Source organism: Rhea americana, unplaced genomic scaffold (assembly GCF_003343005.1).
Source record: "Rhea americana isolate MKP2758 unplaced genomic scaffold, rheAme1 scaffold_191, whole genome shotgun sequence".
Lineage (NCBI taxonomy): Eukaryota > Metazoa > Chordata > Aves > Rheiformes > Rheidae > Rhea > Rhea americana.
Window position 1 is genome coordinate 1,349,964 of NW_028186050.1, and position 21,563 is coordinate 1,371,526.

The 21,563-nt window shown below is 42.8% G+C and overlaps 1 protein-coding gene across 8 annotated transcripts in view; it reads left to right on the forward strand.

Moving 5' to 3' along the window:
* Positions 1-21,563, forward strand: part of HIC2 (HIC ZBTB transcriptional repressor 2) — a 74,940-nt gene that overhangs the window by 48,463 nt on the left and 4,914 nt on the right. For 2 of the 8 annotated variants that reach the window (XM_085302737.1, XM_085302735.1), the window contains 2 exons: positions 16,739-16,882; positions 18,317-18,449. The exons of 2 other annotated variants lie outside the window; for them this stretch is intronic. The gene's annotated coding sequence lies outside the window, so the exon portion shown is untranslated. Of the gene's footprint in view, positions 1-16,738; positions 16,883-17,183; positions 17,247-18,316; positions 18,450-20,244; positions 20,272-21,563 lie in introns of those variants that run through there. 4 more of the 8 variants (XM_085302738.1, XM_085302739.1, XM_085302736.1 and 1 more) reach the window with 4 other exon arrangements.

Genomic DNA, 21,563 nt, shown 5'->3' on the forward strand with positions numbered 1-21,563 from the left:
TTCCTGCCCCCAGCATTTTCCTTCCCTTCAAATCCTCTGTCTATGTGTTGCTATATAAATTACTTGGGATGATGGGTCCTGCATCTTACTTGGAACCTCTGGATGCTATTAACAAGTAATTGCTGGGAAAGCTTATTTAAACATCAAAGCTTGCATTATTTCTTAAATTGCCCTTTGAGGTGGCTGACACGCTACTGAAAGATTACTTTCCTTTAATACTGGACAGGGAACTTTATTAGGTAAGGGAAACAGTGTTCCAAGCACACTATTTCTCAGGTATTCTGTTACCTTCCTTTTAAAGAAGGGACACGTAACTCTACTCCCTCTGTTTCTCACCCTGCACCAGCAAAATAACACATAGAAAGTGTATAGTGAGGAGGTTTTATTGGCTTTAACCCTTCAACACCTCTGGATTTTTATTATTTATTTATTTTTAAATTTTGTAAGAACTCAGCCATGCACTCTCTGTGCCTGTTATCCAGCCACTGCTTGAAATCCAACAATACTGGTAAATCATCTCGGGAATTACCATTTTCTCACTGGCATGCCGCACACACGCGAGTTGTCTAGCAGATACTGGAGCAGAGTCTGCATCCAATATACTACTCCTTTCCTGTTGTAATCACAGCAGACTGATTACTGGGTGGCTAACCTTGAACTTGAACCTCCACCATCCAGGGATCAGGCAAGTTCTGTGTACAAGGCACCTCTTGTGGTTAAGGCCACTGTTCGACTGGCTAAAGCGCAATAGGTCTCACTCCAAATCTACCTGAGGTGTATTTTGTCAATGGCTGTATGATGTGTTAGTCTGCCAGAAGCCATCAGAGAATGAGGTGAAATCTGCAGTTATTTCACTTACTGAAAACTGTTAGGTAAAGACCTCCTCGCAAGATCAGTGTCCCCTGACTTCAAGAACAAATGGTTCAGTTTGCACTGGCGTTTATGCAGCTGCAGGGACACAGTAAATGTATTGACTTTCTATTCCTTTTCCAGATAAGTGTACACATGTTACTACAAGAAAGCAGCATGTGAGCTCAGAGCTGTGCCTCATCACTTAATGAAGTGTTTGCTTTAAAGAAATGACATGGACCTTCTGTGGAGCCCATWGAAGCAGTAGATAGGCTGCCCAGGTCTGAGCCAAGCAGGCAGAAGGAAAGACTTAACTGTAAAGCTTTACAGGTGTAGCAGCCTGATCTGCACTGGGAATGAACGTGGAGGGGTTTATTATTATTATTTATTTATTTATTTAATAAATGGAAGAGCTGCCTCAGGGAATAATAACCAAATAATGAACYTGGTACAGAATGTTTTGAGAAATGCTGTGGATTGTGAAGACAAACATGAATCTGAAAACAGTATGGGAGGGTTTTACGAATACCTGTCACTTCTGCTCTGCTTTGCATAACATTGTGTCTGATTAGGTGAAGGTCTGTCTCCTACTTTTCTGCCATCTTCCTGATAGCAAATTATGCTTCATCTTTTTAGATAGGAGATATGTATTAGGATTTTTGAGGAAAAAAAAGAAATTCCTCTCTAACCTAAATTGCTAAAGGAAATGCAAACAGGCAGAATCCAGCCTCCCAATTAGTATGCCAGTGAGAGGGGTATAGCACAATGCATATTCTTGGAAATTGGTACCTGCTTCTTGCTTTCATGGCACACGAGGTTCTTTTTTTTYCCCCCTATTGTTTATTTCAACTTGTTTTAATAGCCTGTATTTTAGAAACTTAGGGGCTATTGAGCTAAAGTGAAATGCTGTGYTATAGACCACAAATTTTCTTCTTAATGACAGTGGGATTTTTTGCCATTTTCCTCTGTAAAACTCCTTCAATTATATAACACATCAATTTGGTTTTAGGGGATGCTGCTTAGAATTTTATGCCCCAAGACAAGCATGTCATGAAATAGCTGTAGGTTGGTGAAGAACCTCTATTGGATTAAACGCTTACAAGCACTGACAAGAGTGGGAGTTGAGCATCTGGATGAAGGCCTTTACAGAGGCTCTTGGACAGCTCTGTTCTCAGCTACTCCTACTTGAAATGAGTTATTTTATTCTGCTCTCACCAAGAAATTCAAACTTCCTGAGTTTAAACAAGAAAGTGAGTGCTGCTGTGTCTCCCCAAGGGAACACACAAGTCTACCTGGGTGGATATAGAACTTGCTCATAAGAGGGCCTGGTTTTCCCAAAGCCTGAAATTTTTGTTTGTAGAAAAGATGAAATGAGTGATTGCACTCCTGAACTAAATGTGAGGGTTTACTATAACGATTTCTTTAACAACTCTTTCTAAATAGAAGCAACTTTAAGTATGAAGGATTTTCATCCTGTTTATTGTACAATTATGAAATACTCTGGGTCTCTGTTTGTCTGTTGGGGAGACACGCATGCTCTGGGGCTTTGGTTTCAGAGGTTGCTGGAGGAAGACGTGACAGGGTACATTCTAAGGTCCTGTGACAGACGTGTGAAGTTACGTACTCTTAGCCAGGCTGGCTGTTAACTGCTGAAAGAGTCACTGACACTGACGTTGCCATTTGTAACAGATGCTTTCCTCAAAACCAAAACCCACTGTAATAAATGGTTAAAGAGTAAGAGTTCACCTGGTGGTTAGGGCTGATATTTATGGCTATGAACTTGATCTCTTGAAAATGTGAAATAGTAGTAATAGGAATTGTATGTGTTTCTAGGGGTAGGTGGAAAGGTCTTAAGAAGAACTTTTAGATTTGCCAAACTGGCAACTTCTGGCTGCTCATGATGCCTGGAGGCACTTACTGTAGGGATGAGCAGACATACTTGGTGTGTGCTTAAACTTGGAAATCTGAATTAATTAACCAGAGGAATAACTTGGGATGTGACTAAACTAGAGTTTTCATCAAGATTGATGCGTGCACTCTCTCTCCTAAGAACTGTTGCCTGAATGCAAGAATTGCTTGCTGCAAAATGAAGGTTTGCACTGTGACAGAGGGATAACACTGGAGGATCCTAAAGGGTCCAGTGGTCCTCAACAGCTATGAGCCCATGAATGCTGAAGCAGCTTCTTGCCCCCACAGGTGCCCAGTCTCCCTGTTAAGTTCTGCAAGATGCCTTTCATGAGATGTGTGACATGAGAGCAGTCGTCTTCATGTTGAAGAACATCTTTGCACTGTGATGCAGACCTGTAGCTCAGCCAAGAAGATCTTTGTATTAACTGTGCCAGTCAGGAAAATATGATACAGAAATTCCCCTTAATGTATTTGCTGCCCTAAAAGTTTTCTTTGTCTCTTTCAGCTGCTTGGGCCAGCAGCTAGTATCCTCTGAGACTTAGTGAAGAACTGGGTTGAAATTGCCAGTGGGCACCTCTTCTTGTACTGACTCCATGGCTCACTTGCCTTTGTCCTTCCTTCATCATTCCCTAGCCAGGCCTGTCTGGTGCCCCACCAACATTTTCTGCTTGGGAATGGCTGAGTGAAGTTTGCTGTTATCCATGCATATATATGTGTGTATACACACACACACACACACACACACACACACACACACACACATAAAAATTAATTTAAAGGAGATTTCCTATTGCCCATTTGGCAGGGAAAAGAATACTTGGAGCCCTCCATTTATTTTCCCTTGGCAGTACCTTTGGTGTTGCTAGTGGGGGAGGCCTTTTGCTTGTCCCTGCATTGCTTCAGCCCCTCGAGCACAAATGCTCTGAAGCTGCTGTTTCAGAGTTGCTGTCTGTCTCTGGAAAGTCATGTGGCAAGGGGCTCTGCGTGGTATGGAGAGCAGCTCCCCCCGTGCAAGGAGTTACAGGATACTGCTGGGGGTGAGCTACAGCTGGTATGCACTGATACTAATATAATCCCCCAGAACTGTATCCATGAGACACAAGTGTGACATGTGAGGTATTTAAGGAGACACACCTGTTCTAGACACAGGCCCCGGTATTGCATGCCTTGGAAATGGAAGTTTTTGGTGGAGCAGGAAAGACTCTTATTTCATCCACAAGAGTGTTTCTTTTTTGTCTCCCCGATTTCACATTATTTTATAATTCCCTTTCCTTGCTACGCAATCCYGCGGTCTGTTAGTATTGGGCTGTTTCAAAGGCCAGGCTAGTGCTTGCATTTGAACTTTTTTTACCTTAGTGTGTGATTCCAGAGTGATTAGCACGAGAGAACAGCTTCTGGACTGAGTGATGGTTTGGGTGTAACAGCTCCCAAGAAAGGGCAGAGAATTTGGAGAATGTCATCTATGTGTGGGGTTGGGCTTTTTAATCCTTTAGATAATTTAGTTTTTACTTTGTGTTTACCTGTATTTTTACTGTAAGTCCTCTGACTTGCAATTTGGAGCAGTACATCAAGTAAAGGTGGTATCATCTCACCAAATTTTGTACAAAAATATTTCATCCCTTTTGGTTTGAAAACTTCTGAGTGTCTTTCCCTCTCTTCTCCCCTTCTGTTCCCCTACCTTTTCACAAAAATTATTGTGAAATAGCTACTTCCCACACAGAAAGAAAACCAAGCAAACACAAATCCGACGGTTGTGTAGTAAAAAGAAATTAACTTGCTTAGATTTTAATCTCTTTGTCAAGTTAATTTGGCATTGCTTGTTTAAAAAAAATGCTGTTGAAAAGGGGATGTATTAAGATGGAGGGAAAAATTGTATTTTGTGGGATTTGTCAAAGGACTTGATTACATCTGTCTCTTCTTTTGTGTTTCAATTAGAATGGAAATTTTYTCTCAAATTTTTTTTTTTTTTTTTTTTTCCTCATGTGCCTTCATTTGATGTAAATGGAGAATTGTCTAGTTTGCCTTGGTCCTGTTCTGTATGCTACTTTTTTCCGTGGATTCCTGCTCTTGGTGGGGTTTTAAATCTTGTTAGTATGGAAGATCTTCCAGGACCAGGGCCAAGATTTCTCCTATATCTGAGAGATAGTGGTGTGAAAATAGTAGCAACTGGAGGATCTTCTCCTCCCATCTTTATTTTAAATAGAATTTGTCAAAAAAATCTAATATACYATTTGTTTCTAGAACAAATAATGACCCGTAGAGATAAGGAAGAGAGGGTGAGAGGCATCTTTCCTTTAGGACTTGGTTGGTTAGATAGTGGGGGGATTTTAGGRGGGTTAATTATTCCCTTCTATAAAAGCTCTGAATTCTGAGTGGAGTGGACTGGAATAATCAGAYCCTGAGGGGAAAAACAAATTCTTCTTTTTAGGAACACAATTTTGTTGGCAGGGGAGAAGATCCTGGGAATGGAGACTGCAGCTCCAGTCTCACCTAGCCTAACTGCGAGCTCACTGCGAGCAAGTCACTCAACCCTTATGGCAAGGGAATATTGATTGGGAATGTTGTTAAACCTCATCTGAAAGGCGGCTGTAGTGTGGCTCTGCCTGCATGGCTGCAGACCTACTGACCAAAGCCCACAGTCCTCTTTAGTCCCTCTGTGCTGGACTTGTACAGTTTGACTAGGTTTTGTGGAAGAGAGGAAAGAATCCTAATAGCAGTTGAGTCTCAAAGGGGGGTGTTTGGTTTGTGTTGGTTACCCCTTCTCACAATGTAGATGACCTGTTTCAACAAGAGAATAAGCCCAAGGAGGAGATGTAAGTCCCAAATACTTGAGGAAAGACACTGATTTCAGTCCAGCACACACACTGATATTCTATTTCTTAGCATCATAATCAAAGATATTTTGACAGATGTCCATACAAAAGTGTAAGGGAAGCATCATCCYCATCTAGGTGTGGTGTTGCCCACATATAGACTACCTTTGTATCTCTGTACGTCACTGCACTAGGCTGCACAGACACAGCCTGTAGTAGATACAGCTTCACTATCCTTGCTAGCAAAAGATGGGCTCTCTCCCACCCCTGGATTCTCCCAGAGCTAATCATCTTCCAAACAAAAAATAAAGACATTTATTCTGTTTTGGGGAGGATTTTTTTTGTTTATTTTGAAAGGTTCTTGTTCCTTAACCACACCCTGCAAAATGCCCTTGCTGAGTTGTTTCCAAATACTGCCATCTCTAGGGAAGGGGTTATAAATTGCTAATTTAAAGCCTGCAACAGGATAATTAACTAACCAGTTTGATGTAAATGGCTTAATGGGGTTTTACTAGCCCCTTTGAACTTAAAGTAGCACTAAAAAATAAACTGTAAATACCTTCAAGGAAAGTACTGGCATGCTTGAATGTGGAGCTGCTTGGTGGTAGGGAGTAAGCCTGTTTGACTTGGCAGGAATCTCGTGGTCTGTGTGACAACAAACATGTCAAGGGGGTGAGGGGACCAAGCCATCACTCCTCTGCAGCTACCTGGATCTTCAGGAAGTGCACAAACTCTGATGTACCAGGCTTTCAAACCTGCCCTGCCTGCTTTGGAAAAATTTAAATCAGAACCTCAGTTTAAATGCAACTCTAATGAATTTCATCAGGATTGAAGGGGGGGGGGGGAGAAAAAAAGAAAAACCCCTGAGGGCAGAGGCAGCCACTTGAGTCCACCCTAATTTTCTTCAAGTTGTATTTGCATTAAGGTCTTTTGGCAAGTCCAGGCAGAAACACTTGAAAGATTTTTGTTTTGGAAGACTTTGTTACCCACTGAATCTACTGAGACAACATACYGCAGCCCTGCTGCAGATTCCAGTTTCCACTGCATCTTGGGGACTTTGGGGAGAACCTCTAAACTTTCATTTTTTCTGAGCCATTACAAAATCGCAAGGGAGGAAGATAACAAATATTAAGCATCTAGAAATGACAATCATTACAAAATGGAAGCATCTTGCATAGTTAAGCTTTGATCTCRCTTCTGACTCTGCAAAATGGGGTGTCAGAGAGGAGAATTTTGGGGCCTGAAGRCAGGTAGGAGTATCTGCTGTCCCTGTCTCGAAGGGAGTGGAGAAGCTCCTTGTTCCCAGTGCTGCTCTGCTCCRTCTCTTCGTTTCGCACGTACCACGCGCTGCCAGCAAGGCCTGCACAGGGGGCAATTCTCTTCTTCATTGTTTCTCTGTTTCACCACTATCTTCCTCCTATTGCCAGCAGCCTTCCTGGACAGTGGAGGATGTTTTGGAGTTTGAAGCACAATGCTTAATTACTTCTGTGACCTCTGACACATGGGATTTAGCTTTACAACCAGCTTTGCTGATGGTTGTTTCTGGTCTTTGACTGTGCTTTCCTGCCTGCTCTCTGGTGCTGGTGCTGAAGACCATGAGGCTGTAAGGCTGAACCAGACCAGGGCTGATTCAGGAACAGGGCAAGACTTTCCCTTTTCAGTGGCAGTCCTGACTTAATGGGCTAAAACAGATCAGGATGCCTCATCCTCTATAAGAAATAATGCATCTTTTCTACTAGCAAAGTAAAAGCTAGCTTTAAAAAAAGAAACAGAAAAGCACTAAGGTCTGTTGTGGAGGGCAATGATATGTAAGTGTTACATCTTATTTCAAAAAACAYGTGTGACATAGGATTCAGTCCTGTACTCTAATTGCTCGTATGTCTGTGGTCTATTCTACACAAAGATTAAAATGCTTTACTGTGTCCTTTAAAAGGTAGTAACACAGCACCTCTTTGCCCCTACTTGTTGATTGAAGAAGCTGGCAGCACAGCACTACCTGCTTGCTGTGCGTGGGGGGGAACAGTGCAGGTTTAATCTYGGTTGACTGTGTTGGTAGGGATCTGAGAGCAGGGCTTGCCCAGCTGCCTGTGCTAGGCTGTAGATGTTAATTCCTCACTTCTACAAGCACTAACCTAGATCACATRTTTAAAAACACTAAAAATCCATGCACTATTAGAAAGAGAGAGACATGCAAGCAAAAGAACTCCATACCCGTGCAGTGTTGGTGACTGGAGACCCCCCTCAAGAAACGCCAGAGCACCTTAGCATGCCAGCTTGGACATCTTGGCATCTGCTGGGAAACGCTCAATCTTAATCCTTCATTCCCTCACACTGACTTATATCCAAGGGGAACTTYTGTGAATGTTGCTGTTATTCCCATGTAATTTCAGCTATTTCTTTGCTCCCCCCACCCCCCGCCCTGCTCATGTGGCCGACTGAGTGCAGTGTCTTCCAGGCCTTTTGTGCCAGATCTTTTGCACTCTGCCCCTCTCGCGGGGAGGCAAAAGGGCATTTGGTCGCCTGAGCAGYGGGAGGAACGAACCTGGTGTCTGTTAGGGGAGAGGGGATCCTCTTACGAGGCTTTTCTCTAAACTATTCCTCCTCAAAACTCTCCTCCAAGTTTTTAGATTCCTCGGTCACTCCTTTGATAATACGACCCATTAAAAAACAAATAACCAAAAAAAAAAAAAATCTTTTGAAACTTCCCAGAAAAATAAAAATTAAGTTAAAGAAGAAAAATTGGATTGTAATAGTCAACCTTTCTTTCAAATTAGAGATGGTCAGAAGTGATGCTTCCTTCTGAAGTTCTGATGTGCTTTATGCTCTCCCTATCTCTTTGGTTTTGTCTCCTATAATGGAAGTTTTATACGAATAGTAAGTATACGCGGGGGGGGGGAAGCCAGCCTGAGTAAGAATTTCTACTGTGCCTTGGGTACACATATCCCACTGAAAGACCCAGCCATGTCAGTCACTTTTGGGCAGCATATTTGTTAGGCCTGTCTTGAGCTCTGTGTGTCTCCCAGTGGCCTGGCCTCTCTGGAGGGGAAAGAAGTAACATTTTTYAAGATGACAAGGCAGAATTTATTTTCTCAGCAACTTCACTGTTTGTTATGAACAACTGTCTTAAAACCACAATCATCCCCCACCCCATCCACCTTTTGCTTTGAAATCTACCAAACTTGACACTTATTTTATTTGTTGATTCAAAAACAACAGGGGAAAATGTGAGCAGTAAACCCTGCCTCAGCACTCCCACTGCTGCTGCTAGAGAAAGAGCACATTACACATAATAGTGCTTTCTTGACCTGTCTCTGTTTTTTTAGAAACCTGAAAAAAAAATCATCTGCATTTTTTTCTGGCTATGGCAAGTAACAGAAAGCTGGGTGAAAATCAGAACACACTGAAGACAAATTTTGGAGTGGCCTCCTTTGGGTTTGTTGAACTGCCTCCTAGTTAGAGAGGACTTGGAAAATCCGARTCTTCTTGCAACATGTCAAAACCAGCTTCTTTATAGGATGCTGCGGCTGTGCCAAAACATCTCGCCTATTTGTAAGCAAATGCATACTGCTGGGAATATCTCTGCTTGAGCCAACATTCTCACATGCAGGTGTGCTGCATTAAATCAAGCTGATGAATTACTGTATTTTTAAAACTGTTCTCTAGGCAAGTCCCTGCTATTCGCCCTCCCCCCCACGCAAGATGAAAAGCGTTTTTACATTACAGATCTCATAAGACATGAATTGCCTGGAGTGYGTGTGTGTGTGCGCACGATGACTGGTCCTGGGAAGGTCTGGGGATTCGCGATTATCATCAGGTGTCTTACATTGGGACAGCAGAGAAAGAAAGTGTGCGAAAGCCATGTTAGCATCATGGTAGTCTGTCTGCGAAAGAACACAGCCTCTTTCTGAGGACAGGCATGTTCAGTGATGGAAGATAACCTGACRGTAAGAAGGATGCCACCTGTGCTTGTCTTTACAGTGGGTGACTGTTGTTAGTTTTGGGATTTGAGGATTTTTTTCCCTACATTTAAAATAAATAAATAAATAAACTTCTGAGTAAGGTCTCTGCCAAGAAAATATCTGCAGAAGGAGATAGATTAAGCCTAGATGGACTGACTTGATGGATCAGAGGAAGTCAGACTGCACCAGAACATGGCTCTGCCCTACACGGCGGCAGCTGAGGCGTCTCCCTTGTCGAGCGGCCGGGCCCCGGGGGGGCCYGGGGGCGGCAGCAGCGCCGAGGCCCCGGCACTGCGGCCCGACGCCGCAGCCCTTCACTCAGCCCTCCTCCGCGACAGAGCTCTGCGTGGCTGCGAGACRCGCAGCCAAGGGCCAGGGACTGGAAGCAACCAGGTACAGGTGTTTGGGAATACACTACGCCAAGAGAGAGGTTTTAGGCCAAATATATCCACACTAAACATACTTTTTCCATCCTCTGTGAGTCTYTTGATGCTATTATCTTAGTAGGCTCTGCTGGAAGTGGTAAGGCTATAAGAATTCCCTTTTTTTTTCCTCTCTCTCCTTCCAATCCAAGATGTAGTATCGGTGTTGGCTGTGGCTGCTAGAGGTAGTTTGTACATGTATCACTCCTTGGGCCAGATCCTGATCCAGTTTATGTAGTTGTAAAACTGCTGAGTTGTTTCATCTATGTTAGGGAGGTTTCAGTCCCTCTGGCTGTTTTGGGTTTTCTGTTTTGTTTTTTTTTTGTTTGTTTGTTTTGTTTTGTTTTTCCTTTAACCACTTTCCTTGCTGACAAGGGAGAGCTTTATGGGAAGTAATCCAGAAACCTTTTAAAATAGCCATTTTTTTAAAAACTCTTGCTCAAGCTTTTAAATATGCCTCTGAATTCCCATCGGAGTGCCTACGAAACCTGCCCGCCAAGCCTAGATCTTGCAGGAGGTGCGGCCACCGTTGCGTTCCCAGCACCGTCTCTGGCACGGAGACCTGGTACACCTGTGTCTCCTACTAGTTTCAGTACCGTCACAACTTCACCCCTCCTGCCTGTTCCTCTGGTACCTCCTGTTTTTCCCAAGGTTATCTTCTATAAATAGAATCTGCTCCAGCTTTTTACTCCCCCACACCCATCTTGGGAGAATAATTACCAAATGAGATGGTTTTAATAGTGCTGAAAGAAAGAGGATGATCCATTCTGCTATGCTCTTTGAGGCTTGTTTGTGGCAGGAAATAAACGCACAAATTGCCTAGCAATTTCCTTAGGTGACAATTGTAAAAGCAGGTAGCTTTTGAAATACTTAAGCCTGAGTATTTAATCATTTGATAAACTATAGCTTATCCAAAGAATAAAATTCTTCTACTTGTTTTGGAGCCCAAACAATTCCGTGCAAATGTCTCAAGCTGAGTATAAAATCTAGTATTTTCCTTAGCTGTTGTTACACTGGTGGGGATAATTGCAAAGATATTGTTCACCTGTCCAGAAACCTAAACCTTGCTCAACCCAGGCTGACAGAGATGCTTTGGATGATGTAGGTATCTGGTAGCATGTGATACARCAGCCAGAAGATGCAACCATTTCAAGCATTCATAAACCCTAAAATTGTCTTAAAAATAAATAAATGAAAGCATATAAAGATTTGAGGGGGTACTGTGCTTTAAACTATGCCTGCAGCAGCTCAGAGAAGTAAAGGAGAAGCTGTCTCTATAGGCTACATGATGCAACCGCTGAGCAGTTGCTCAGGCATCAGGGTGCTCTGCATGGGTAARTGCCTAGAGATACAGCTGCTGTGTAAAGGAATCATTAGTGACACATACGTACATGCTGGCAAATTAGACTGTATTTGGTGGAAGGATAAGAATCTCCTACAGCTTTTTCTAATCATCTTCATCATGATCACCTGATGATAAAACACTAATTTCTCCAGTGCAAATAAAAGTGTAGCACATTTCTCAGATAATCTCTTAATAGATTGGAAAAACCAGTCTCATCCTGCAGTGGAAGTACTCAGAGCATAGAATGAAACGGGAACGGCAGCACTTTTTCAGGTTTTACTGCCACATCTTTGCTCACTTTGAGAGTTATTTATTACCATGTATATTGTGCTTTGTAAACTTATACAGTGCTTTATGAAGTAAGATGTGTTTCCTATTTTGAAGATCTTATAATCCTGTGAATGGGTAAGGAATACAGATTATCCCTTGGATGTTCATAAATAGTATTAGCAATGAGAGTATTACTAGTGCAGGGTCTTTTCAAACCTGTGGCTTTCTTTTTCTTAACAACAGTCTCCTAGTCAAGTGCTGAAATAAGGATTTTGACACCTTTTTTCTGCCGACCTTGAGCAATGTGGGCATTTTTTTTGTTTTGCTTGTAGTGAAAGCAAAACCCAGGCAGAGATCCAGAGCAGTGACTGTTGCTCTGCATGGGTTTAATCCGCTGCCTGTGCTTTGCCTCTGTCTCTGAGACAACAAATCTGGAGCTTGGATGATGGCAGCAGAGAGCAAGCTTGTGAGGCTTGGGTGTGTGTGTGCGTGTGTGTGTTTTAAATAAACAAACAATGGAACAGCAACTCAACAAATTGTGAGTGGTGCTAATTTGTTATAGTGCTGTCTTGCCTTCTGGCAGTGTTGATTTAGGAGAAGCTGAACAAACTGGAACGGATGCAGGAAGCGCTAGTTCTTTTGCTCTGGGGTGTGTATATGGTTCTGTGTAAAATGCTTCTATGGGTCCAGATTACAGGGTAACACACGTGCATAAGCTGTGAATTCCCTTTTCAAAACCAAGCTTTGGGTAAAACTACCTTCTCCCTTGCCTTGCCCCCTCTCCTTTCACTTTTTTTTTTTTTTTTTTTTTTTAATAGAGACTTGGTTTAAGTCTTGATTCATGACAAGAGCTTGTAATTTGTGTCTTTTGAGAACTGCCAGAAAATTCTTGACCTTGTCAAGAATAGTGTGTTGGGAAAGAAAGGAGGAAGATTCTTTGCTTTGGATTGTAGTAAGGTTTGCAACATCCCATGACCTTGCTTGGGCTGCCTTTCATAGTGTGCCTGGGCTTGAAACCCCCTAAGCTCAGAAACCTTCTGACAGAGAAGGCTGGCCGAAGGCGCATGAGGTATCTGCAGCCCTGGACACTGTTGTGCAGCGCTGCAGAATAAAGGTGGCAGGATGGGAACCTTGCTGAGAAATGGTGACTTTTGGAAGAATATTAATAGTGATCCCCTTGCAGCCTGTGAGCTGAGTTTATAAAAGCTTGAAGCCTCAAGTGAAAGAGACAGATGAATAAAACAGCTGAAATTAGAATTTGGGCACCGGTAGTGTCTGAGGGGAATCAGTCAAGGAAACATGAAGAATTTTGAAAATGGGTAACATTACATAAAGCACCAACATTCTTGTGTCTTGCCATCCCCTTAGGACATCCTCAGCTTGGACAGATTTGGATGCCATGCAGATAGTTTGCAGAACTTTGTGTCCATTACGGCTTCTGCCCTTACAAATGATAGTTGCTTTCTGGCACCTTCTTATCAGCTGGGCTCAGAGCTGCAGAAACACTTTTGTAGTGGTTATGAAGGACCAATTGTATGAGGATTTGGGGTCCAGTCTGAGGGAGGTTTGACAGGCAGTACAGCGCAAGGTTTTGATACTGTCAGGATCAATTCTTAAACAATTTGCCTGAAAGACTTCACAGGAGTCTTCAGGCAAATTTCACAGGAGTAGTGCACAGCAAGAATCTCAAGCCAGATTAGCACTTAGAGGCAAAGACTTCTCTAGGAAGCACAAGGTTGAGCATCAAGCCAGTTTTTGGCAAAAGAAAAAAGAATAGTGGTTAAAATGCTAACAGTGAGGTATGTAAGGAATTACTCATTTGTGTTAGGGAGAATCACTGCTGCTGCACCTGCAGGTAGGAATGAGGTAACAGAATGAGATTTGGTCTTGGAGAAAAAAAAATGAGACAGCAAAATTTGTTTCTGTGCTCACTGGTATCTGCTATATGATGACAGTGATGACATTTTGGTCCAAGGCTATTAGAGTCCTTTTTTTTTCCCACACCCCTCAGCATGGAGCTTACTGTAAATTGCCGCAACCAGTTCATGATATTAACAGCGTTCTGTGTGGAGAGGCTCCTGTGCAGACTGCCTCTCTCTGCTGTTACTACAAAAGTTTGCYGAGTTCACACAAGAAATAAAGTAAGCAAGCCAATTGGGAGAACCAATTCTTTTTCAAATCCTCTCTCATTTCTTCCAGTGCTCCAAGGCCCTGTTTGGGCTAACAAACTCTGTAACTAAGGGGTCTGAATCACAATAGCTCGTGGATTTAACACTCCCAGCTGTCTGCTTCATCCCTGTCCTGGAGATTCCCTGCAGTTGCAGGGACAGCTGAAAGGTCTGTGCATTTGCTCCAGTGTTGCTGCAGCTCACAACCCAGCTATCAGTTTGTACTGGTAGTGAGTCGGGACTCTAATGCTGTGCTGCAACTGGGAGGTTGCTACAAGGCTGTCATGACTAGAAAAGAGTCAGAACTTTCCTTTTTCTCTACCATGCTGTGTACTCTTGCCCCCAAAGCAATGCCTACCATGAAGCTGCCACCCTGTGCATCCCCTATCATACTGAAAGGCAGGTCCCAAGCTTTTCATACGAAAAGCATTTTCCCAGTTCCTGTAATTCATTGTTAATTCTGCCTAACACTCTCTAGGATTAGCGGCAAGGTAGCAATAATCCTTTTGTCAAATCTGAAATTCTTGTATTGTAAAGGGAGAATTCTATACATCAAGGCTCAAAGGTAGCTGGAAAACAGAAGAATTTTGCATACCAAAGGGAACCAAACAGGTGGATGGTAGATTGTATCCTTCTTCCAGTGTGGGCTGGGTCGCTCCACTGAACAATGTTTTAATGCAATAAGGAATCATTAGATGAGCATGGGGCATTGGGGCTACCTATATCACTTCTAATACAATACCAAAGTGAAGCTGGAGCTGAGCTTGCTCAGCTGTTACAGGGCTGCAGAAGGGTCCAACATCTATTGCCCCTCACTAGCTTCTGAGGCTTCCTTTTTTTTGTGCCATCCTGTGGTTTTGAGATCAGCTGTGCTCTGCAGATATGCAGAAATTTTTACTGCCTGGCTCTCCCTGACAAGATCACGATGTCCATGCCTCTCTTTTTCTCCTCCCACCTAAGGGCTTTGGGTAGTCCTAATCTCCTTCATGTTGACAGTGAAATGAAATGTATGCTATACAAGAGCTCTGCTTAGGAATTGGCAGGACTGACTGACTTCATTTCTGACCGCAGCATGAAGTTCTAGCATTAGGAAACACCTTTTTTCTTTAAACAATTCTCTGTTAATCTCTGCCCTAGAGGGGAAATACAACTATGAAGAAGAGCTTCTTGCTTCATGGTAGGAAGAAGTAAATTGTTGTAATCCCAGTGTATATATCTGCATTAGGGCTACTGTCTGAAAATGAGTCCAAGAAATACCTTCCTGCAGCATCCAGCACCCCTTTCTCAAGCCGAGTATTGCCAAGTGTTTGTCAGCATTCTGATGCTGGCAGATGCAGCCAGGACTGTGTTGCTTGCCTGCACTCCAGCCTGTGCTGGCTCAGTTGGAGAGGGGGGAGCTCCAGCACTTTGAGGCTCAGGTTCTTTATGCTTCAAGCAGAATGCTGTTTAAATGTGGATTGGCCTGTTCATGCTGGCAGTGGTTTGTTCAAACTAGTTCAGCAAATGCTTTTGGCCCAGCACAGCCCAGGTCAATAAGCAGACACTTGCTTACATTTCATTTCTTTATAGTATTGACAAGATTTAAAAATCTTCAGTCTACAGCAGTCAAAACAGGCCAATCTGAATCAAAAGACCTATTAGTTCAGCATGAAAGAGACTTAGTTCCAGAACTGTGGGGGTTAGGATCCAGGTGGGAATGATGGGAACTCTCTATTCCAGGCCTGAGCCCAGCAGATGTCCAGGAAGAATGAAGAACTATCTCCTTGCGTTCCGTGTCCTTCACACAACGACATTTCCTATCTGACAGGCCAGTGTACTCCTATGCTTTCACTCTCATCCAAGCAGATTCACTACTGCAAGTCTTTTCTGTTGGCCTTTTATCTTTTAAGGTTGAAATTACAATCAATATTCCTCTAATTTATAAAATGTTTATAAGCACAGCTGGAAACATGCAACTGTCAGTGCGACAAGTGTTATGGAAAAGCACCACTTTGCCATGAGTATATAAAAACCTATTTTAAATCCCTGTAAGGCTGTAGGATTCCTTTCCTGTTGTTCTTGTGGATTTTTTTTTTCTCTACTGGGGTAGCAACAGCACTTTTAGAGAGGGACCTGTACTTTGCACCTACCCTGAGACTATCCTCCCTGATAATGTTGCCTCAGTTGTTACAGGAACTGCTCGGGAAGGAGGATATGCACTGCTGGGGATATCTTAAGTTTGATGAGCTGTGTGGATCTGTGGGATGTGCCTTTCATGGGCATGGAAAGGATCTTGTTGCTTTTTCCTTTGGGCAGGGAAGGGTGAAATTACATGTCTTAAGGTACAGAAACATTCAGTATTGTGACTCTTGCACCAGCTGTAGTTCACCATGAATCAACTTAACTCCAGTCTCTAAGAACAGGGAGACTTAAACATTATCAGTGAAACATCATTATAAATAGAAGAAGGGTACACAGTATTTTCTTTTACCTCAACAGATGTAACAAAAGCCAAAGAACCCTGCCTTGCTCAATGCCATGACATCTCTAGAAAAGCAAGATTTTGTAGGCTTGGGAAGTGGGACAGGGAAATGGAGACAACACAGAGGATCAGTGGCAGCTTTTAAATGTTTCTTCCATTGCCTGTACTTTGCGGGGAACAAGACCATGAAGCTCTGGCACCAGATTTTTCTTGTCGTAGAAGCATTTCTAAATGGTGGTATTTAGTTGTCTGATCTCCTGGGCAGAAGGAAGCTGGTGCAGAAGTTCCGGGATCTGCTGTTCTTTTATYTAAATGGCCTGATCTCCCTGAAGCTCATTGCCTTTGGAACACTACATGGAGATGGTCAGAAAGAGCCATCCAAGACACTTTCAGAGACCTTCCCCTCTGTTTCCATTGCAGTTCAGCAGTCCTGGGGAGATGGGYGGAGGGGAGGTTGTTCTAGCAGTTACATTTTTAAGGCAGGTGGCCGTTTTAAAATGTACGTTTCAATTTTGATTGCAGTTTTTTAATTGCATTTAACAGCGTCCCTGCTGGTTCTCCATTCTGCATCCGTGCAGCCACGTTCTATTGATGGCCTGTTGTGATTTCAATGGAACATCATGGGATGTACCTGGCACGTCGGGCAGCACTGGATGGAGGTGCCTTTAGCCCAATGTACCTGGCATGGTAAGCGGCAACCAAGTGGTTAATCTGCATTCTACTGCTCGTAGTCTCAGCTTGTATAGCAAGGTGTTCCTGCTTTGCTGAAGCCTTGCACTGACTAGAAATCACTTTGCTCTCCTGATGTTAGTGCTTTCATGCACATAGAGCCCCTATCCTCTTCACCTATGGAGATTCCCCTTTCCTGTGCAATCTGCCAAGGAGCAGGGAAAGGACTAGCCATGTCAGATTTTGTTATTCTAGGACAGGAGAAAGAAGGGACTGGGGACATCATGTGACTCTTTTTCTTTTCTCCTTCTTGGGCCAGGAGCTGGTAGCAGTTGAGCATGTGTTGCCTACGTACTTAATGTCCAAACGTTGCTGCACAAAGGTACCAAACAGGTGCTTGTGTCCATAAGAAAATCTGTATCGTTTCTGCGGGAGTCCTGCAAGAGTTGCTTCAGGGAGCAGGGAGGGCAGTTCTGCCTGGCACTAATTGGAATGAAACAAAACTAAATAAGGGCCACTTTAAGTTTGCTGATGTGATATCCTCTGTGAAATGATCCTCCATTCTCCTTCACACTTGCAACATCAGCTGCACATCCTGTTCTGCCCTGCATGCTGCTTTCTCTCCCTTCCCCTGCTCTGCACTCACTAACTTGACATGTTGGTCTTACTTGTTTTGAAGTATGAGATATTCCTGTGTGAGAAACAAGGGTGCTGCRTCCTGTTTTGTGCTTGAGCCTCTCCTGCACAGCTTTCGCTGCTCCCCGGGCAACGATGAAAAAGTGCATGTTCTTGCCTCTGCTTTCAAGTTCTGCTGTCTGCCTGCTCACAGGAGCTGGGGATAGGGAACCACCTGGGCTAACACAGTTTGTGCATTCCTAGGCCTGCCTCTGCTGCTCTCCAGTGTGAATACATTCACAAGGCATGGGCTAACGACCTGCCAACTGCAGCTCCTGGGGGGAAGGTTAGCGGCCAGGAAAGCCCAGCTCACGATACCTCAGGAGAATAATGAAATAGGTTCTGTGGGGATGTGGGTTGAGGAAGGTCAGATGAGCCAGTGAGCAATGGGAAAACTCTCTTCCTACTGGGGTCCTCAAGTGCTCGAAAAAAGTTAGATCATCTGAAACTGAAAGGTGAAGAAGTGATCTGTTTCAGTTTCACACAGATCCAGTAGCAGCTGGACTGATTTTTTTATGTCAAAAAATTGGAGGAACACTGTAAACTGGTGTGAGAGAGCAACACAGGAGACAACTGATTTTGTTTTGCCTTGATCTTCTCTGTGCTGGCTGCTGCAGTGTCTGCTAAGTGCAGCAGAACTGTTTGGGAAGGTGGAGAAATAAGTAAAAAGGCCACTGTCTTTCATAGGTATATTATAACATGCACAGTAGGCTAATGCTTTAATGGCATCTAATTTGATACATCACATCTAACCTGTTTGTTGGTTTTTATCTGCAGTATCGTTAGTTCACTATTCAGGTGCTCGCTGTCTAACCTTCTCATCCATCCACAAATCCTCTACGTGAAATGAGTGGTTCCTTAGATCTGTTTTTGATTGATTCTTTGCTTCACTGGTGTTGCTTCTTAAAAGGTAAACAATGTTCATATGCTGCAATCTATAACTCACAGGTAAAATCAAACAGCACCTCCTGCCAGAGGTTGCTAAGATAACACATTCAGCATTCATTCTGCAATTAATTTTAGGAAGAGATTTAGCAGTATTACAGAGAATCAAATCTGTAGTGAATATGTAGATTTTAAACTTTTTAAGGGAGTGAAGGGACTCGTATTCTCCTGTACTTGGCAATCTAATTTTCAGTGACTTTCAGAGTCTTTGTTGAAATGAGGAGCAAATCAAGTTTTTCCTGCTCTGCAGAGAGAGCAGCAAAGCTCTTGGAGCAGTTGGTGTGTTCTGCATAACCTTCATGCCCACTGGATCACAGTGTGACCCAGGCTGGCTCTGAGCCACTGATTAGTAACTTGCAGTTACCCAGTTCCTTGGGCAATATTGCTTATGAAGACACTATCAACTCTTAGCTTGCATACCTTTGATGTGTGGCATCCGCTTGCAGCATTACTGTATTCTGTGATTTGTGCCCTGTATTTTCACATCTTTGCATGTGCTGTGTCTGTGTCTTGGATATAGTGGAGGTAGTGGAGAGCCTCTGTCTCGCTTCTTTTCTCACTTGCACAAGAATCATTGAACAGGTTCATTGCTCCGAAAACTGAATGCCCTAAATGACTAGGAAGCAACCTGAATCTGAAAAGGGACCATCTCTAGTGCTATATGCCAAAGCCTACTCTGGTCCTGTTTTGCAGCTGAGAAAATGTAAAGGAGTGAAATTTTGCTCACCAAATTAAATAGTAAAAGACTGGCCCCAGTGAGACATTTGCATTTTCCAGAGGTTTTGTTTTTAGTCTTCTTAATAGAAATGTATCTGACCCTCTTCTGAGCTAGGGCTCCTCTGAACTGGGAATATCATTGAATATTTGAACTGTTTTTTCTTCTTCCAGAAAGTAGAAAAGGACAACTTCTTAAAAGAGATACCGAAATACAAGAAATATAAAGCATTGTGATTTTTCAGGAAGAGAGGATGGTGGCGATTGWTGTTGTTCTTGTTATCCAAGCGTTTCGGATTTTTTAAGAGCCTGTCCCTGCAGAACTAATACAAAAGCAAGGCTTTTGCAAGGAAGGCTGTACCTGCCATTTGTTTGAGAAGATCTGCTAACTTTTACACTGTATTAATCTCATAGTTATATTTGGCCCATGCTTTCGACTAGCAGTGAGATTTTGGGATCGCTACAGGTTGAGGAATAATGTCTGCTTCTCTTTTGCAAATAAGGTATCCAACACTCCACTCTTCCCCCATCCCTGAGATGGATCACTGCTACAGAAGGGTGTAGAATTGGTCAGCTCTGGATAAACATCTGGAATGGATTTATTTGTGTTCAGGACTGCACATGATACACAAGCCAGGTTGATGCTATAAAGTTCTTGCCAGCAGAAGTACATCAGTAAAAGGTGTTTTCTGACCCATGTGGCTGTCCTGGTAAAAGCCCTCAGTGGGGATTTCCTGGCAAATTTCAAATATGAGGTTTTAAACTTGGCTAAAGGTTTTGCTGCCTTGTTCCATTACATAAATTTTACTTGGGATGCTAAGTCCACATTAGACTTCAGCTCTGAGAACTCTTCAAATTATTAGACAGTGTTGTAGTGCTTAAACCTGACCACTGCTTTTAAAATCTACTGAGGATAGTAATCTAACCCATACTTTTGTCCTTGTAAACATGAATACTTTTGTAAAATTTGACATATGGGATAAATAGAGGCAATTTAAACAACTTGTACTATGTTAATTTTTCAGCTGCAGAACATACAGAGGTTTCATAATAGTATTATCTTCCTCATGAAGGTCAGTAAATAGCAGAATTATAATTCTATCCTTGCTCCAAGGGCTTGCTCCTGCAAGCTCATTACTGTGATATCATTTAATGCAGAAAGAAAAAAACAGAAGTAAAAATTTAAGAGTATTTCCYATTAGTAGCTGCAGCAATCCTGTACTTCTTGCAAAGGCTTAGACAAATGTGTATACAGAGGTTTTTTTTAGACCTCTACTTCAAGTGCCACATGAACGGTGAGTAAGTTTGCTTTTAGTTCAGTAACACACATTTTGTTAGTCTCCATAGGTGAAAAATATTATTGGCTGCTGTTTCCCTTCTTGCATTTCTCCTTTAAGGAATGAATAAAAATCATATTGAAGGATTTTGTTTCATGGATTCATGCAGAAGGAAAGCAGTATCTGTAGTGAAAACAGCGCAGCAGCAGGCTGACTCTGGCTATTCTTGAGCAGTATGCATTTATATATATAGACGCTCTGTTATGTCGCAAGCCATGTTTTTGTCCTTCCCTATCGATATATCTTTGTGACCCAGAAGTAAGTCCTTACTGGCCTGGTTAGATAAAAGTGGGTATTTGTGCCTCCATGCTGTAGTTTCTTCCTCTTAATCAGCAGTTTTGTAAGCAAGCCACTAAAACCAGACACACTGCCTGCGTGCTGCAACTCTGATGTAACTAATTACAGCAAAACTTGTTTTTAAAGCRCTCAGCACTGTTTAGTGGTAGTAATCCCTGTCTCTATCAAGTTTTTSTGATGCTGCAGGGTGAGTTTCTATGACAGAAACATTGCACGTGGAGGAGAAACAAGTGGCTGACACCATGGCAAGCCTGTATTTCAATGTTTGATTGCCACCCTTTCTAAGAGCCAGCTACACTAGGGAACAAAGCAAACGTGTGTGAAGGCATATTGGTGAATTTGCCATCTACTCGGGTTCCTACCCATTGCTGAAACAATACAAAACAGAAAAACAGAGCAGTCAGTTTAGTTGGGGTTAAAATCAAAAGCTTCTGAGAGCTGGGTGGATACCGGGTTAGATGCTGCTGCACGGAACAGAGGCCACAGAATTCTGCCAAATGCTTAACCAAGTACCAGGCCAACCCGGTAGCCAACTGCAGAAATGTGTCCTGCAGGAGTGTGCCAGTACCTGCTTGGCAGAGCTGGTGGTAACAGGATAAGTACCAAGCTAGTAAGCTAGCAGAGTTGGAAGAAAAGCTGCATTAGTTTAGTTTTGGTAGKTTTTTTTTCATAAAGCATAATTTTTTGCTTTAYGCTATGTGCAGAAATGGATGATGTAAATTTACCACATT